Source organism: Chlorocebus sabaeus, chromosome 1 (genome assembly GCF_047675955.1).
Source record: "Chlorocebus sabaeus isolate Y175 chromosome 1, mChlSab1.0.hap1, whole genome shotgun sequence".
Lineage (NCBI taxonomy): Eukaryota > Metazoa > Chordata > Mammalia > Primates > Cercopithecidae > Chlorocebus > Chlorocebus sabaeus.
Genome location: NC_132904.1, coordinates 10,122,697 through 10,136,223, shown reverse-complemented (window position 1 = coordinate 10,136,223; position 13,527 = coordinate 10,122,697). Strand labels below are relative to the sequence as shown.

The window sequence follows — 13,527 nt, the reverse complement described above, 5'->3', positions numbered from 1 at the left end:
GCTGGTGCAGGGAAACCAGAGAGCTGGGAGCTGAGTGAGAGGGCACCTGTCCCTGGGGGCTGGAGGCTGGCAGAACTGGTGGGAGCGAAGTAGTGAACTGAGGTTGCTAGTGGATGCTTCTGGAAGGAAAGGCAGCTTCCCCCAGCTGCACCTGAGTAACTCGGATGATGGCATATGCGGCCTGGAATCCCCAGCTCACAGCGGAGGTCTGAGAAGGAGGGCTGGGTTTCTAGATGCAGCAGGCGGAGGGAGGTGCTGCCAGTTCCTGAGGGTGCACACTGGACCCCCAGCACTAGCACAGAGCCCTGGAAGGAGGTGGGCAGGGGGCTCCTGAAATAGGCCAGGAGGGGCTCCAAGTCAGGGGTCGAGACCTGAATGGTGGAGTGCGAGGCTGTGGGGAGGGTCTGGGGAAGGGGTAGCCAAGGGAGGGAGCTGATGACCCTTGGGCAGAGCCTGGGTTCCCTGACAGCTCCTCAGCTTTCTCCCTGGGGAGTCTCCAGCAGTGGTCCCCCCACCCGCCAGGGGCCCGTGAGCCTGCAGGATGTGTTGTGCTGCAGTCAGCACAGTGCTGCCTCAAACTGCCGCTCGAGAGCTCCAGCGTGGGGCCCATTTCACAGCCAGGCTGCCAGGAGACGCTGTGAGAGTGCCCAAACCCTGGAGGCCAGGAGCAGACCAGGGCTGCCTGCCGGCTCCACCACCTGCCTTGGCCAAGGGGCAGCCAAGAGCACTGTGACGGGCAGGCAGGGGGTCGAACAGCCACTGTTCTGCCGACAAAAGCAGGCCAATTTCCTGAAAGAAGAGGTTCCGGCCTTGGCTGGTGGCGCCAGGTTCATCACCCCCTGAGCTTCCTCTAGGCTGGACACAGGCCCTAATGGGCACGGGCGATGCATCACAGTGAGGTCTGCTAGGTAGAGCAGGCAGGCAAGCAGTCATTCCTGTCCCCTCCTTTTTTTTTTTTTTTTTGAGACTGAGTCTCTCTGTGCTGTCCGGGTTAAAATGCAGCAGCACGATCTTGGCTCACTGCAACTCCACCTCCCGAGTTCAAGCGATTCTCTTGCCTCAGCCCCCCAAGTAGCTGGAATTACAGGCATCTGCCACCACGCCCAGCTAATTTTTTTTTTTTTTTAGTAGAGAAGGGGGTATCAACATGTTGGCCAGGCTGGTCTCAAACTCCTGACCTCAAGTGATCCGCCTGCCTCGGCCTCCCAAAGTGCTGGGATTACAGGTGTGAGCCACCACACCCTGCCCTGTCTCCTTTTGTGCCTAGAGTTGCTCTGTGAAGGGGCAGGCTCCGGCTGCAGTGTGCCTCCCTGAGAGCATGAGAGCAGGCCTGTGTGGGGCTGCCGCGTCCCCATCCCCTCCAAGCACACTGCCGGCTGCGTCCCCTCGAGGGCCTCCCCGCGCAGAGCTGAGAGCCAATGCCTGTCCCTCAGTGAGCTGGGTGTGAGCGGCCCTTGCTGGTCCCCCCCTCACCCACTCTCTCAGCGTCTGGGCCCAGGAATTCCTGCCTGCCCTTGCTGGGAGGAGATTTCAAAGGCACAAGAGCACTCCAGGCGGATGAGGACTCTTCAGGCGCCTGCGTGCTCCTGTCTCCCTGCTGCCCGGGGACGGCAGTGCCCACTGGCAGCCGTTTCTAGGTCCCCTGTTGCTCAGCTGCACTGTGAGGGCAGCAGCTTCAGCTAGGGAGCCCTCCCCTCTGCAGCACCCTGAGCCTGGCAGAACTGGGCCTCCAGACCCCCCAGACCGTGCAGGGAGGGACTGCTGGGTCCAGTGGGGCAGGTAGGGAGCGGCAGGTGGCTACGGTCTGTGCCCAATTTGGCCTGCTGGGCTTCTCTGCCAACTCAGCACCAGGGAATGGGTGAACTCCCAGGCCGCCTCTGGCCACAGCTGCCCACGTGTGAAGGGAAGGAAGGAAGAGAATAAAGAACGGGAGATGTCCCGTGGCAAGAGAAGCTCCGTCCCGGGCGAGTGGGCCCCGCACCCCTGGAGGACCTTGCTCTGGGCGCTGCCTGCTGAGTTTCTCTGATGGCCATCTTGAGGGTGGGCGCTGGCAAAGGCCCAGGCCTGCTGGCCGGGCGGAACAGACTCCTGAAGCCACCCACGGCCTGGCTCGCACTCTCACAAATACCCTGAAAGTCTGGGTTTTGTCAGGAGATGGTTTAATTAGCAGAGCGGAGGCTGGGAGGGTTCGCACCACACAAGCAGGCTCTCGCCTCCGCCTCTTCTCACCCTGCTACTCGGGTGCCATGCAGTGGTGCCAAGCCTGGGGGCCAGGAGAGAGTGGGCAGGGAATGGGGTGGGCCCATCTCACAGAACAGAAGGCACAGCCTCCAGAGGCCTTCCTGCTCCTGCTAAGGCCCGGGGCTGCGGGCTGCAGATCAGGACCAGGCTCGGAACCCACAGCAAGCCGGCTGTCCATGGCTCTCTTGGTGCTGCTCCCAGGAGCACTCAGCTGCCCTCCAGTGAAGAGAAGGAGGTGGGAACCCACTCAGCACCCAGGCCTGTCTTCAGGGAGTAAAGCCCGGGGGACTCCCAAGTTGGCCCCTTCCCTTCAACCCCTCACTGCGTGAGGTCCCCAGCCCAGGTCCCTGCCCCTTTTCCTGAGGGTGCCGTTCCAGCTTTTCACTGGTCCTCTCCTGTGCACCTGGGCACCTTCCAGGTCTCCATGCAGCAGCGAGAATGCTCTTTCTAAACTGCAAGTCTGGTCACACTCCTCCATGCCTGGGCACCCTCACGGCCTCCCCGCTGCCCTCATACGAAGACCAGGCCCCTCAGCGCAGCATTCAGAGCACCCCCCAGGCCAGGCTCCGGGCCCTGCTTCAGCTCAGATCACGGCCCTCCACTCACTCAGAGCTCTGGGACACTGACCTCTCATTGTACTAAGCCCTCCAGCCTTCACACAGGATGTTCCCTCAGCCTGAAATGTTCTTCCCGTCCTACTCCCTACATGCTGAGCCCATTACAGGAGCGGTCCTAGCCCCCAGACAGCAATGCTCTCCCTGCCCGCAGCCTTCTGTCTCCAGTGCCCTCAGGAGAGAGGGAATAAGCAGCCCCCAGACCGCTCTCTGCAATGGGAAAAAAAGGAACGGGCTCTGTGGACAGCCATCCTGGTAGGGGGAAGTCAGCAGCCATGGAACAAACTCCAGTTTGAGTCACAAAGAGTCTTTTCATCTATAAAGGTCAGATACAGATGCTGACCTCAGCCTGGAAGTCCAAAATGAAAGAAAATCCTGGGTCTCCTAGCTCGCACCAGCTCTGACCTGCTTACAATGATCTAAACTCTGCCCTCTTTGCCACAGGGCAGCTCTGCCCAGGGAGGGGGCAGGCATGTTGTTCATTTAAAACACCACTTCGCTAAGTCACCAGCCATAAAGCCCACCTGGGTTTCTAGCAGCACATACCAGTCATCTGATTAATGACACATACATAAAAATCCATCCCTAGGAGCCAAAGGTTGAAATGAAACAGGAGGGCTAATTGCTAATATAGGAATTAATATCAGAGAGCTCTGATCTTTAAGGCAGCTAGGAACTGTAAAGCTGAGGGCTTGAGGATCGTTTCTACTTCGGGAGGAAGCCCTGAGGGCCAAGGGTGAGCAGTGGCTCTGGAAGATAGGCGGGTGGTCAAGGGAAAACCCAGCCAGACCTGCCCCCCTCTGGATGGCCACTGAGCTCACATGTGGATTGTCATGACGTGGGGAGTACCCCAGAACCACAGCACAGCATCATCTTCTTCAAAGCTCTTGGCTCCCACACTGCCCTGTGTGCACCTCAGATTGTAGCCCTCTGAAAACCAGTGCCCTCCCCACTGGACTGTGAGCTCCTGGAGGATGGGGGCATCTCTTTGGATCCCCAATGTCTTGTACAATGCCTGGAGCATGATTAGACTCAGAATATGTTTGCTGGATGGAGAGATGGGTAGATGGAAAGATGGAGAAATGGATAGATGGAGAGGGAGAGATGGATGGATGAATGGACAGATGGAGAGATAGATGGAGAAATGGATGGATGGATGAAAAGATGGAGAGATGGATGGATGGATAGAGGTGAACAGATGGATTGATGGAGAGATGGAGGGATGGAGGGATGAGTACAGAGATGGAAGGATGGAGAGATGGGAGGATGGATGGAGAGATGAATGGATGGGTTGACAGATGGAGAGATGGATCGGTGAATGGAGAAATGAGAAGGAAGGATGGATGGATGGAGAGATGAATGGATAGATGGATGGATGGATGGATGGATGAATAGAGAAATGGTGAGATGGAGGGATTGAGAGATGGCGGGATTGAGGAATGGAGGGAGAGATGGAAGGATGGAGGGATGTATGGATGGAGGGGTACACAAGAGAGCCTCAGGAGAAGCCCAGGGCCCCTCAGTGCAGTGTTTGGTGGATGGTCTGTTTCTCTTGCGCTGTCTAGGAGTAGTGTAGCCAGAAGGAAATTGGCCTGGAGTTTGAGGCCCTGACTCTGCTTCAGGTTGTATAACCCTGGACAAGTCCCACTCCCTCTTCTTAGTCCACACAATGGAGGTGGTCCTCCCTGACCTGCTAGCCATGCTGTCTTCCCAAGCTCAGGGAAGATGGCAAGGCAGAAATTACTGGGAAAGGACAAGGTGCATTGTCCCCTGGCATATATGTACGGGCAGATTCGGCCAAAATGCAGAGGGTAATGCAGAGATGTGAGACTGGGGACTTGACGTTCTCTCCCTCCTTTCAAATTTCTTTTAATACAGTGATGATGTTATTGATGATAACAAAAGTAGAATTGTGTAAGCATCTCAAAGTACTTTTACTCAGAATGGAAGCTTTTATGATGTTAACTCAAAAAATGATTTACTGGTTTTGAGCACGGAGACCAGACCTGGAGCCTAGGGGAACAGGGAAGGCCAAGGGGATGAGTGTAACTACTAACTTCACACGGCGTGGTCTCCACTCACTCGAGCCAGGAGGGTGGCCACTGGGGGCGCTGTGGCTCTGGCGGGAGGTGTCTGCCAGGCGCATGCATTTACATATTTATTCTTGGGCCTCCTTTGGTTCAGTGAATGCAGGTGGCTACTAATGATCATCATTATGCACCCACACAAGGGAAGAGCCACAGTGCTGCTGGAGAGCTCACACCTCCCAACCACTGCCAGCCAGACTCACTTGGAAAACCCATACACACCCCAGAAGCCTGAGAGGCCCCACTCATCGAGGGCATAGATGCCGAGGAGCCCAGTATCCCAGCACTGGGGTTCCAGGAGGCTTTGCAGGCCCCAGGGAAGGTGGGGGTGGGGGCTGCAGCAGGGAAGGCGGACTGAGGACATACAAAGCTGGACGGGCACCAAGAGCCTCACTTAGTGCCTTGGTTTTCTAAATGAGGAAGCAGATGGGAAGTTCACTGGGTACATTTATTAAGCACCAACTGTGTGCAAGGCACTGAGCCAGACGCTGGGGGATCCAGCCTCAGGTCCTCCCTTGAAGCCAGGGAGACAATTCTTTTCATGCTATGTCACTGTTGTCATGGTTCACAGGACCACACAAGCCAAGGGGAGGGTGGCCCATTGCAGGAAGGGAGGGATGACGTCTGCACGGATTCTTACAGAAGGGGAACAGTACAGTGAAGGGCCAGGCTGGAGCCAGCTCAGGGCACTAGTGGGCAGTAGTGGCAGACACGGCGGGTGGGCTGGGCAGGGCCCTTGGAGACTACCGTAGCAGCATTGCCTCTATCCTGACAGCTATGGGACACTCTCAGGATAAAGCTGAGAAGCTATGGGAAGGGTCTGAGGCGAACACACCGGTGGGATGAACCTGCCTCCTTTTTGGGTTCTTAATTTCAAAAGCAGAGCTCAGTGGTTTCTCTCTTTATCGGGAGGCAGCGACCACGGCTGGCTGGAGGCTCTAGGCTCCCAGGACACGGCCGTCATCCTCTCAAAATGCCGAAGCCTGCTGCCCCTGCCCCACCCCCATTGGTATAAAACAATTTCTGCGCCCCGGCCAGGGAGGCAGATGACCTCATTGGACTTTCTCCATCTCTCGCTTTCATGGAGAAATTACAATTTATAATTGGATGAAATCACGAGGGTGGTAATAGCAATAAGGGCTTGTGCTGGAGCCGGCCGCCTTCCCCCCCGCACGCAGGGACTCTGTCCTCATCTTCCCTCCTGCGTAAGCCCCACCGCACCCCTTCCAGGGCCTGTGCCCCACCTGTAGTATTCACCAGGCACTGGCCATTCAGAATCGACGTCCCATGGGGCTTGCTGGCTCTGAAACCTCCTTTCTCCTAGGGCAGCTTGTCCCAAGAAAACTCCCCCCGCCACCCTGTCCACCCCATCAGACTCAGCCTGCACACCACCTGGCTGGCACACACCCTTCCCAAATGCCTTCCCTGCCAGGCTATGAGTCCCGTGGGCAGCCACCTCCTATCTGGGTGCTGGGCTTATTAAAACATGAACCCCAATATCCCTCTTTTTATTTGTAACAGCCTCCAACAAGCATTTCTCAAATCAGCCACCTTAGGCCCTACAAAGAAAAGTGCCCAGATGCAGCTGAGCCCATCTGGATCTGATTTCAAACCAGAGCGAGCACTCTCAGATGTGTAATAAAAGCCCTTTTCCAAAGAGGGGCTCCTGCAGGGGGAATACGGACACCAGGGCACCACAGCCTTTCCACATGCCGCACTAATGAGAGGTGCTGGGGAGGGCTCGGGCTTTTGTTTTGGATTCTGGAACAGCCTGCCCTGCCCTCCGTCTGTGCGGAAGGGGAGGGCGGTTGCCGGTGTTGAGGACTGACCCCCCACCTAGGAAGTGGGGTGGGCACCGGACAGAGGCCAGGAACATGGAGACCCAACTTCCCCAGTTCCCTGATGGTTCTGCTTCCCATGGTGGGGAAAGGCAGTGCTTGTTCTGGAAGCCCAGGCCATGGCGGTCCAGTTGGAGCTTTTGAATGACATTTAGCAAGAAGAGCAGGTGCTGGGGGAATTGGAGCCAGCTCTGGGCTGGGCGGGTGGCCCTGCACGGCCAGGAGCTCAAAAAACTTCATTTTTCTCTTCCCAGTCCTTCCACTCCCAGGGAGGGAAAACCAGGTAGCTGCAAGGCTGGGCACTATGCATAGCCAACTGTTGTCAGGATTTGGAAAGAGGCAGGAGATGGGGAGAATAACCCCAGGCCCTTCCCCGGCTCATGGGCAAGTGGCATTTAAAAAAAGAAAAAAAAAAGGATCCAGGCTGGGTGCGGTGGTTCATGCCTGTAATCCCATCACTTTGGGAGGCCGAGGCAGGCAGATCATGAGGTCAGGAGATCAAGATCATCCTGGCCAACATGGTGAAACCCCACCTCTTCTAAAATACAAAAAAAAAATTAGCCAGGTGTGGTGGCTTGCGCCTGTAGTCCCAGCTACTCAGGAGGCTGGAGCAGGGGAATCGCCTGAACCCGTGAGGCAGAGGTTGCAGTGAGCCGAGATCGCGCCACTGTACTCCAGCCTGGCGACAGAGTGAGACTCCATCTCAAAAAAGAAAAAAAAAAAAAAAAACAGTATCCAAAGCAAAGGGGGCTGCAGCCCAGTGGCCCTGATGGATGCTATCCCAATGTGGTCCCTCATGTCTCTGGGCTTAATCACTGGTACTGTTTTTGGCAGGTAAGGAAGCAGGCAGTGGGCGAGAAGATGGATTCCTTTTTGGAAAGACAAGACCAGGGGGTGAAGCGGGAATAACCCATCCTCCCTACCTTCCCAGCAAGGAAACCTCTACAAACAGGAGCAGCCAAGCGGGACTGAGGCCCTCGCCCCTCAAGCATCTTCCCAAAGAAGGGCATGTGGGGGCCTGACAGCTCAGCTGTACGTGTCAGCAGCTCCAGCCCCACCGTGAACATCTGAACTCCTCAGCGGGGTAATGGACCCCCTCCTTCCCCCCGGAGACGCAGCCTGAGTGACAGGAATACGGAGCCTTTGGAGAGTGGCTCCCTCTCAGCTCTGTCATGCAAGAACGCTCTCTGCACCCAGCCCATTCTGCCAAGTGACTTAAAGGGATTTTAAAAAAAAGCCTTGGTAAACCAAAAGGAGGTAAAAGCCAAAAGCCACGCAGAGGCCTTTCAGAAGAGGTGGCGGCCTGCAGACAAAAGGGCAAGAGTTGAAAAGGGCCGTGGAGGTAGCAAGCAGCAGAGGCCACCCTGCTCGGGGCTGGGTGCCAGGCCACAGGGCATGCCCGACGAACAGGGAGTCGGAACCCCCTCAGGCCACCCTCAGGAGTCCTGGGGCCCAGAGGGGTGTCCCTGTACCCCCTGTGCGCAGGACCCTCACTCTGCAGGGAGGAGCCAGCTGCGCCCGCGGCCTAGGGTGCCAAGAATACTGCTGACTGTGGCCCGCAGCCTCATCTGAACGCCAGGAGACCAGAAGACTGAGGCACCGGATCCCCTCTCGTGCCCTGGGGTGCCCCAGCACTGCCCAGTCACCCCAGGTCTGAGGTCTGTGTCCCTAGTGGTGCAAGGCCTGGTAGGACCACGGGGCCGGGAATGTGAGCGCCATCTGAGCTCACGGTGTCCCGAGTTGCGGCTTCGTGACTTTGGCGTGGGCCTTCAGACCAGCAACTCGTCGGACCCAGAGGGCTCCTGGGCTGCAGCGACGAAGGAGGTAAGGCCCAAGGACGAGGGAAGAGGGACGTGAATTCGGAAGGGCTCCAGGGTGGCCCAGGGTTCCTCGCGTCCAGACAGCTGGGTCCCACCCTCCAAAGGCCCCTTTCCCGGCCAGAGCGCCACGGGTCTCCACAGGTCTGCAGCTCCATCCCATCCACCCACTCACGCAGTTCACGCAGCTGGCGGCTTCTGCTTGCCGGCATAAGCATCATTTGCTACCTGGTGGTCCCTGTGCTGCTGGGCTCTACCCAGCAGCTGGACCTGGGATGTAACGGCATGGCCTCTCCTGGAGTAAATGGCCCTGCAGTGGGGTGGGGAAATCTCATTTTGAGCCCCCTCCCTAATGGTGGTGGCAGTGAGGCCTGGTGGGTGGTGGGCAGGAGCTCTGGTAACCTAGGCTACTTTCCCTGGTGCCTGCTGCCCTTGAACGGTAGGGAGTCCACAAGTCTACATCAGGGACTGCTGTCTGGGTAGCAGGGTCTGCTACCTGCTGTCTGGCCAGGGACCCAGGGTGGGGTTGATCCAAAGCTACTGCCCAAGGTCCTGCTCCTGTTGGCCCTTGGGCATCGTCTGCGCTGGCTTCCAGTTCAGCCTCTTTGTTGGTTACAGGAGCCAGCTGAGGCCCAGAGAAGGGCAGTGAGTGCCCCAAGGGTCACACAGCAGGCGGTGAGCGCTCCCTCCCACTGAGGTGGGGCTGATTCCTCCAAGGATCCCCGGAGGCCGGAGGGAGAGGCTGCACCTCACCTCGGAAAACACAAATCCCAGGCAACCTTAAGCCACCGTGCCCTGGGCAGGACAAGGAAGCCCCAATTCATTACCAAGATGGAAAATGACACTTCCCACGCTCTTCCTCAGGAGAGGGGTTGATTTACGATTGCACCAGGGCCTGGGACATTCGTCAGAGCGGCACAGCGTGCACGCCGTCTGCGGGGGCATTCATAGCCGTGTTATTAGCCACCGGCGTGAAAGATGCCCTGCGGATGGGCTATTTGCTGTTATTTATTATAAAAGTGCGCCAGCCCGGCAGCGGGGCCGCAAACGCGCCTGAGCCTGAGCTGGGCCCCTGCCCTGCAGCCCTTCTGCTCCCAGCTGCTCCTCTCCCAGCGCCCAGCCCTGGTCCCTGCTGCCCCTCCAGTCCCTAGGAGGGCTTGGGGGTCATTCCTAGGTTGTAGCGAAGCTGGAGGGGAGCAGCTGCTGCCCCCCAGGCCTGCTGCCATGGAAGATCTGCTCAGTGGCTCTGTGCAAAGGGAGGCAAGGAACAAACGCTCTGGGCAGACAGACCTGGGTTGGGGCCTGGCCCTCTGGTTGTGAGCGTGTGACCTTGGACAAGTCTGCCCCTCCCTGCATGCCTCCCCTTTCTGCATTGGGGATGCAGCCTCTCCCCTCCACACAGGCTGTGGCCAGCTGGCGAGAGCATTCTGACGTGCCCAACACTCAAGCACCCAGCCCTGCTAGCTACTGCTAACGCTAACAGCCGTGACCCCACAGGCATGAGCGGCCCCCCAGGCGTGAGTGGCCCCACAGGCGTAAGTGAGCCCACAGGCGTGAGTGAGCCCACAGGCGTGAGGGGTTGCGGACCTGCTGGTGGAGAAGAGAAGCCCCCGTGAGACCCCGCTGGAGTTGGGACACTGTACCCCAGCACCCTCCCTGTGCCAAACCCCTGGGAAAGGGTTAGAGTTGGGCGCCAAGGCCCCAGGAGATGGGCGGGGAGGCTGCCCAAGCTGCTGGAGGGCTCTGTCTCCACCCTGAGCCTGTCTCATCCATTCGGGGCCTCAGATTTTCCTCATCTGCAAAAAGCAGACAATCGCTGAGGTCCTTTATCTCATGATTCCAGGGTCCTGAGTGGCGAGTTCCATCTGTGTGTGTATCTGTGGGGTGGGCAGGAGGGGAAAAGGCCTCTGTAGTAAAGTGAGGCTCACCTCTGATAGTTGGAGACAGACACGTGGTTAGGCAGTGCCAGGCCAGCATCCATATCAGTGGGGGTGAGTAGGGACAGCCAAGAGTCTCCCTTTGGGGCCACAGAGGTCCCACTGGGCAGCTGAGACAGGTGGTAGGAGACCTGGGAAGGGGAGAGCTCCGGATATCAAGTCTGAGGCCTGGGTTTGTGGCCACCCCTCTGCCATCTGTGGCACAATCCAGACCGTTCCCTTTGCCTCTTTGGGCTGCTGTGGTAAGGGCACCCTGGGTCACCATGGCATCCTGGGGTGGGCTGTAGGAAGGCCAGCCTCCCTCTTCTCTACCACCACCCGGCCCTGGGTTCAGGGGCCTCCCTTTTGGTGGCCCTGTTCATTCATTCATCAGATGTTTACTGAGCACTTTCTGTGCCAGGCTCCATGCCAGGCACAAGGCAGACCATGTCCTAACTGTAGGAGTTTACATTCCAGGGGGAGGAGGCAATCCGTAAACTGATGATGGAGCAGGACCTGCCTCCCACCTTCTCAAGGTTGTTCTCAGCCCCTGAGAGGCCCTGCCCTCAGAGCCCAGTGCCAAGCCTCTGATCTAGGATCAGTGAGTGTCGCCCATCACCAGCCTTTCCTAGTCATACTGCTCCTCTCCAGGCCCTCTGCTACAGCCCAGGATCCTAAAGGAGGCTGAGGAGGGAAGCAGCGCAGAGCCCACAGCCTCAGCCCTGTTCTTGGGGACTGTCCCCAGCCCTGCTGGTGCTGCTGCTCTTCCTTTTCCTCGCCCCCCAAAATAAAGACCTTTAGCCCCTCTCCTTCACTCTGAAACTCCACTGGGCTTGCTTTTATTTTTTTTTTTTTTGAGATAGCGTCTCACTCTGTCACCCAGGCTGGAGTGCAGTGGCACAATCTCAGCTCACTGCAACCTCTGCCTCCCAGGTTCAAGTGAATCTCCTGCCTCAGCCTCCCAAGTAGCTGGGACTACAGTCACGCACCACCACACCCAGCTAATTTTTGTATTTTTAGTAGAGACGGGGTTTCACCATGTTGACCAGGCTGGTTTTGAACTCCTGACCTCAGGTGATCCACCCGCCTCAGCCTCCCAAAGTGCTGGGATTACAAGGAACCACCTTGCCCAGCCCACTGGGCTTTCTTTTTCCCTTTCCTAAAGGAATTAAGTCTCAGTTTAGGCAGCTTTACTAAAAATGGACACAGACAGACAGAAACATCAGGTGTAGGCACATCTTATTAAATAACGCCAAGAGGGAAAGGAACAAAATTACACGTGTCTCCTTTCATCCCCCCACCCCCTCCTGGCCTTGAATGGTTTAATATCGAACACTATTATCAATATAATTAACCTCCTAAGACACAATTCTAAAGTCTTGTTTTTTTAAAGCGATTTACATTCTCTGAAGTTCAGGACATCCCGTCGCCTGGCACCAGCACCGCCCAGACGGCCTATGCAGTTAGGTGCATTTATAGTGGATTTGCATACCTGTCTGCAATTACCGCTAGTGATAACAGCTGATGCATAATGCATGCAGCATGAAATTAGAAAAATAATTAACTTTAGGTCTTAAAAGAATCCCCGCCCCAGCCCCCATGCATCAGAAGCTCTAAATGATACCAGTGGACGGGATCCAGCAGCAAAGTTGTTTAGGGCGATGGGTGTGGCTGGCTGGCACCCTTCCCTGGTGGGAGCTGGAGTTAGAAAGCCCTTGAGGGCCATGGCATCTAGCCCCTGCCCTAAGGAGATGCCTCTGGTGGGCCTGCAGTCCCTGGGGCATCTGCCTGAACTAGGGCTTGGAAAAGCCCCATTCACACAACTCAAGGCTCCCCTCTCTTCTTCCAGTTCACATCTGGGGCTCGGGGAAGCACGGCTCATTGCTAGTAACAGTAATAGTCCCCTCATTCTGAATACGACTCTGCTAAGCATTGAAAGAAACCTTATTTTATCTCCACAAGAGCCCAGGGAAGTAGATAGTTTATGGTCACATTTTGCAGATAAAGACTTGAGACCCCTGTAATCCCAGCACTTTGGGAGGTCGAGGCGGGCAGATCACCTGAGGTCGGGAGTTTGAGACCAGCCTGACCAATATGGAGAAACCCTGTCTCTACTAAAAATACAAAATTAGCTGGGCTTGGTGGCGCATGCCTGTAGTCCCAGCTACTCAGGAGGCTGAGGCAAGAGAATCGCCTGAACCCAGCAGATGGAGGTTGTGGTGAGCCAAGATCGTACCATTGCATTCCAGTCTGGGCAACAAGAGCGAAACTCTGTCTCAAAAAAAGACTTGAGACCCAAGGCCACCCCACAGTAGGCTGAGCAGCTGGGTTGAGCCAGGCAGGCCCCTGGGCTACTTGCCTTCGCAGGAAAGGGGCTTCCTGAGAAGAAGGAGGGGAGCTCTCCCTGGGTCTCCCTGAGCACCAGGAGGCAGTGGCCTGCCCTGTCTACCTCCTGGCCCTCTTCCCACTGTCCTGTTTGCAGTTGAGCCCCCAGGAAGGTGGGGTCTCTCATTAATTTAAACAAAGGTTTGCTGAAGCCCCGTCACAGAGCTGGAGATGATTGTGCCTTGGTGGGGCTTCCTGTCTAGTGGGAGGTGGGACTGGGGTCCCACTGGCCCTTCCTGCTCTGGGGCTGAGAAACTGCTTCTGCCCACAGTCTGCCTGCACAGCGTTCTCAGTGAGGACTTGAAGGCCTGGCAAGGTTTAGGGGAAACACAGGAATTATTGTCGAAGGGAGGGACTGGCAGGGGAAAGACCCCTGCAAGAGACCCTACCTGGGGGCTGGGAAGTAGGGAAAAGCCAGAGGACCCCAGGGTCTGCAGCAGCCACACACCAGTGCCAGGCTACACGGGCAGCCAGATTCCTAAGGACAGTGGCAGGCAGGTGGGCAGGAAGGAGGCTGAGGGGCGAGTGGGGGTGGGGGAGACATGACCAGCATCCATGCACATGAGCATGTGCTTGTCTTTCCTACATACAGAGTTTGCATGCAGGACACTTCCTCTCCCGACCTGGCC

At 57.0% G+C, this 13,527-nt stretch overlaps 2 protein-coding genes across 4 annotated transcripts in view; one reads left to right on the top strand and one right to left on the bottom strand.

The window, feature by feature from the left end:
* MACROD1 (mono-ADP ribosylhydrolase 1) overlaps positions 1-13,527 on the bottom strand; it is a 169,097-nt gene that overhangs the window by 98,038 nt on the left and 57,532 nt on the right. The window lies entirely within an intron of this gene.
* FLRT1 (fibronectin leucine rich transmembrane protein 1) overlaps positions 1-13,527 on the top strand; it is an 83,496-nt gene that overhangs the window by 60,937 nt on the left and 9,032 nt on the right. Inside the window, exon 2 of the mRNA XM_007994413.3 lies at positions 7,615-8,604. The gene's annotated coding sequence lies outside the window, so the exon portion shown is untranslated. The remainder of the gene's footprint in view (positions 1-7,614; positions 8,605-13,527) is intronic.